Below are 5,542 nucleotides of genomic sequence, written 5' to 3'. Positions count from 1 at the left end.
TAATTTACGTTGTGTGCACTGAATCTATAATCTATGAAAGTTAAACTTTTTGAATGGAATTATAGAAATATACCAACTTTTGCATGCTATTATCATTGTCTTCATTTTGGTGTATGTGTTTAGGGGTGCCTAAAGGTCCCCACACACCGAGCGCGTTTTTCGGATTTCTAGCAGCGTCCAGTGTGCAACCACCTTTAATGTGTCAAATATAATACAGTATGTATACATGTTTTTATTATTTGGTTTACTTATTACTTAAACCAAAATAATAAAAACAACTTCAAGATTTTCAAATAGCCATGGCAAAGGTTTAAGTTTAAGTGGTTAAACCAATTTAGAAGCTATATTAACAATGTTCCTATACTATAAAACTAACAAAATCCTCAACGCTAACTTGTTGGGTCCATTTGGTTTAAATTTTGTACATTCTGAGAGTAGCCTGAGGAAGGTCTCACGACCGAAACATTGCTCCTAAAATAAATAATTCTCTTAAACCAGCAAGTACATAGCAGTCAGAGTAGGCCAAAACAGTAGTGGGAAACTTAAAATGACACAAGGGTGACATCTGGTGGCCTGATACCTTATTACTATTGTTTAATTGCTTGTCATTCTTTTTTATCCCTTAAACCTGGAATTGTACCTTAAATGTTCAGACTGCTTTACTAATGAAACATGGTTCTATATCAACACCATTGGGGTACAAGGCTTGTACCCCAATGAGTTTTTAATTATAACCTAATGCCTTGATGCTTGTACTACAAGCATCAAGGCATTAGGTTATAATTAAAAACTGTTTTTGTCCTTTCCATTTTTTATTCACCACCTTTCTCTCTATGCTGCACTGTTTCTCTCCATCTCCTTGCTTTCTCTTCCTTGCTATGTCTTCTCTCTCTTACCTTCCCCAGTTATTCTACAATCTCGGTTTTGTCTAATAATGGCATGTAGCTTTGAAAGTCAGTTTGCTGTTTCCTTATCTTGGCACTGGGATATTTGTGCGTGGACTAGCTGCCTTCTTTGCACATGAAGTGTATTATCTGCATTTACCCATCCTAACTACAAACCTTGTTTCTCAGACGGCATCTTTACTCATTCAGTTATGGCCCCATTACACATTTATATATATTTACTATTTAATTTCGATCATCACAAATGGAGGCACATTGGTCACTGTGTCAATTATATTTGACCCTAATACTGGCACTACTTCTAATATGACAGCACAGTGATCGCTTGTACCTTAGATCTTACATTAATATTATATGAATTATGTTGGGATATTAATGTGAATAAATTAACTACGACTCCAAAACTTTTGTTTTATATTTAATGATAGTGAAACAAAAATAAGTTTAACTATATACAATATATACAAAAATGATTACATAAGTACTGAATTGATTCACATAACATTTGAAACAAATAATTAAGAATTGAAATAGATTGAAAAACTGATTACAAATTAACTGATTTACTACATGACATTTGAAAAAACATTACTGAAAATAATTGAAAATGTTTGAGTGGAAGGTCAGTTTCTATTTACAATTGTGTACAATATATGAATTGTACTAAAAAAACGTCACGTCCTGTTCATGATGAAAAGCTCCAAAGCAGCACCTCTGGTTTCCAGGGCGAGCAGTCTCGTATTCCTTTTAGAAGCCTTTTCTTCTCCATATTGTCTCTCAGTGCCCTGCGCTCTGAGGCAAGAACCAGCAGTCTATGTTTGGAGAGCCTTGTTTGTGGTATTAGGGGTGTGTGTGTGTGTGTGTGTATAGTTCTTTTGCTATGTACAGTATGTTCAGAGTGTCTTTGTTGTTCATAGAAAGCACATAGTCACAGACTTCAGGGGTGGAGAATCTGGGGATCCTCTTTGGCTGTAAAGATTCTCTCTCCAGAGAGCCATAACCGTCATCCGACTCATCTTTGAAGAGGTTGTGACTGTGTGGGATGTTGGGGACGGGGTTGTAGGATTTCACCTGGAAATCGACCTGGAAATTAAACAGAATATTGTTATTATTAAATATTCATCTCAGATTAAATTAATTTAAGACCCTATATAGTATAGAGCAGGTAATTCAAAAGACAGGGTAACAAAAATGCATGTGAATTCATATTTACTGATTATAGGCTACTATGTGATAGTGTACATGTACTGTTGCACTTGTTATGTCATTTATTCTTGATGTTAATGGGCACATCTAACACTATAGTATTGTCATAGTGTTAGATTACACTTTGGCAGAGGTTTGGGTTGCAACAAATTCAGTCGTTTTGTAATGTTACATGTCAGAATCCACTTCGCATTGTGTTCTAAAAGAGTTACTGTGTGAGAACTGTTTCACCATGCAATATTTTGAATTATCAGGTTTTAATCAACAGAGCAACTACTGAAGATGTCATCAGTATTTGGAGTTACACATTCCTTGCAAGAGGTACCTACACAAACCTTTACCAAAGTGTAATTTTTCTTTAACATGCCAATGAGCATGTCCATGTAATGTTATAGTGAATACAACACACTACACTCATGGTCCTTTCTTTGTAAAACTAAATAAGTCAACACTTACATCTGCAAAATGTTGTGGTGGGTCTATGACAGGCACTGTGCAGGCTGGCTTAAAAGTACTAGTAGTACTAATACTAGTAGGCCTACTAGTGGTCTCCGCTGAAGAACCCATTGCATGCCACTGTAGGTTGTGTTGGGCTGGAGGTAGAACATTGTCCTGGAAATCCACCTGGAAAATAAACAGAATATTATTAATTATTATTCCCTCCCTGTATTAACCTGATTTAAGACCATATTTCCTTTTAAAAATAATACACATAAATACATGCTTATACTGATTAATATCATGTGATGCTGTACTTTTAGTGGTGTACTGTATAGTTTTTTTGTATATGTACTTTATATAATATTCGTACAGTTAGGGAGAATATTTTGATTTGAATCACGTTTTAACAGTTAACAGCGCAATGTGGAGTTCTCATCGATGTTTTGGTTGGAGTTACCATGGCTGTCATGTCATTAGACCGACAATCTACCTCAAACACTAACCTAACCCCAGTATGTTCCCTCAGCACTACGCTCATTCTGTAGCTCCGTGATGAGCGTAGGGAGAGGGCACATATGGGGCTAACCTAACCCCAGAGTGTAGACCTAACCCTAACCACAAGCACGGGAGCAGCGCATGTCCGAGTCTGACAGTGCGTTTCTGCATACAGTACGTTGGTGTTAGACACACCAACGTCCATTGTGTCTAATCTGCGTGTGCAAAAACTGTGCATCCCTGATTACCTGTATAGTACAGCGGCTTATACCCCAATACAAGAGGTATTGTGCACTTTTTCAAAAAAGCATGAAACTTCTACCATAGTTAGATGATATCATGAGGTGTATTTTCAGATGTGGAGTCAAGTCAGATTTGACCCCTGAGGCCCGGTAGAGCATAATATGTGACCAATACCCATAACATCCTATATAAGGCAAAAAAGTCCAAATTTCATCATTCTTTAAGTAGCATGTGACATATGAAACTAGGGTGTTTGCATGATTCTGAATCCATTCCAAGCATTAGTTTTGCAAAAAAACACTCATTGGGCTTAAAACGGCCATGCCCACTTGCCCAAATGTGCTGGCATCATCAATTTGTGATGACGGCATTGGCCGTTTTTAGCCCAATGAGTGTTTTTTTGCAAAACTAATGCTTGGAATGGATTCAGCATCATGAAATCACCCTAGTTTCATATGTCACATGCTACTTAAAGAATGATGAAATTTGGACTTTTTTGCCTTATATAGGATGTTATGGGTATTGGTCACATAATATGCTCTACCGGGCCTCAGGGGTCAAATCTGACTTGACTCCACATCTGAAAATACACCTCATGGTATCATCTAACTATGGTAAAAGTTTCATGCTTTTTTGAAAAAGTGCACAATTTTTTGGTAATCCGCTGTACTAGTAGACAATTGTCTACCGGTACACTATTTTGAGTACAACGTGCCAAATGCATGTCCGTTTGAAAAGTAGGCCTACCGTAATATTCAATTCAAATTGCAAGTGCTCTAAATGAAATGTAACATGTAACGTAGGCCCGCCTATACAATATACATTACATCTCCTCAATATTAGCAAACAAGAGGTACACGGTAACACGACGATAACCAAAGTGTAATTTATCTTTAACTGACAATGATGAACATGTCAGTAAAGTGAGTACTAATATACAACAAACACAATGCATTTCAAACGAATTCATGTCAATTTCTCGTTAAAAACCTAGTCCTAGGTCGACCGGTCGGACGCTTACCTGAACAAACGGTACCAACGGTCGTGGTGAGACGGTGGTCGTGTGACGGTCAGGAGTCCGACGCCGGGGTTTGCTTCCACCGTGACCCATGATACTAGTAAACTGCTGCTAGTTAGCTCAAAGTTACTGTAACAGTTAGTTAGCTCAAAGTTACTGTAACAGTTACAGGATAACCGAACCGAAATAATGCAGGCTGGAATCTGGATCAACAGATTCAACAACAAGGGAAGGCTGGGTTGTAGCTACAACACTTTACTTCCACTATGCGTCGTCAACGTGCGGTGTTTTGAAGAGCGAAAATAATTCCGTGAGAAATAGTTGAGTATTGCGGTGAACACTGAAGGTTTAAACCGCGCGCTTCTAGTTTTAATTGTACAGCATTACACGGCTCGGCCAATCCGAGGCCGGCAGGTTGGGTTGGCCAATCAGGGAAGCCGCCAAGCTGTTGTGCCCGCCCCTAATATGACGTGCAACGTTCAAGGTGGAAAGCCCCGAAAACCCCCCATAATCTGGATGCGGTTGGTTGAAAAATATTATTTATATTTATCTGGCGACTTTTAAAAGGGTTGGCCCTTTTAAAAGTCGCCAGATGAATTACCTTCCGTTAGCGGTTGTTTTTAAGTAACAATGTAAGTTACGTAAAAAATATTACAATTCTTTTTTCTTTTTTTTCTCCCTCCATTGCTCTGTAAAGCACTTTGAGGCGCTGCATTTCATGTCATGAAAGGTGCTATACAAATAAAGTTGTATTATTATTATTATTATTATTAATGTAAGTTACAAATGCTACACTACAGTGTGTGTGTGTGTGTGTGTGTGTGTGTGCGTGTGTGCGTGCGTGCGTGCATGCGTGCGTGTGTGTGTTACAGTTAACGTCAAAACAGGGGGCGCTGTTTTTCCTTTATTTGCCGATGGGATTCTCAGAGAGTACCAACAGATTGACTCCTTGGTCCCAGGTTGTACCTGGGTTGTAAAGAGTATGGGCTGTACTCATGCTTCAAGCCAAGGTAGTCTCGCGTAGTAGCCAGACAAGACAACTAGGGGGAACAAGCTGATTGCCATGACAGCTAATGGCCAATGGGGATCCTTTTAAAATAAACAAATAAACAATTTTACACACTACTTGACTACTACCTTAATTTCTGTGTACGTCACCGTGAGCTGTCCATGCCATGTTTGATTCACGCACAATTTGCTGTTTAATTAATATGATCTTGGACTGTCTTCCCTT

General features: G+C 38.4%; 1 long non-coding RNA gene across 1 annotated transcript; it reads right to left on the bottom strand.

The window, feature by feature from the left end:
* Positions 1 to 1,589: 1,589 nt before the first annotated feature.
* Positions 1,590 to 4,723, bottom strand: LOC306915399. Its single transcript, XR_013788809.1, has 3 exons — positions 4,312 to 4,723; positions 2,568 to 2,735; positions 1,590 to 1,988 (listed from the first exon to the last, which is right to left on the bottom strand). It is a non-coding gene; the product is annotated as an uncharacterized lncRNA (long non-coding RNA).
* Between the last annotated feature and the right edge of the window lie 819 nt (positions 4,724 to 5,542).

Source organism: Electrona antarctica, assembly GCF_951216825.1.
Source record: "Electrona antarctica genome assembly, chromosome: 22".
Taxonomy (NCBI): domain Eukaryota; kingdom Metazoa; phylum Chordata; class Actinopteri; order Myctophiformes; family Myctophidae; genus Electrona; species Electrona antarctica.
Note: the sequence above shows the minus strand (reverse complement) of the source record. Positions and strands in the feature narration are given on the sequence as shown.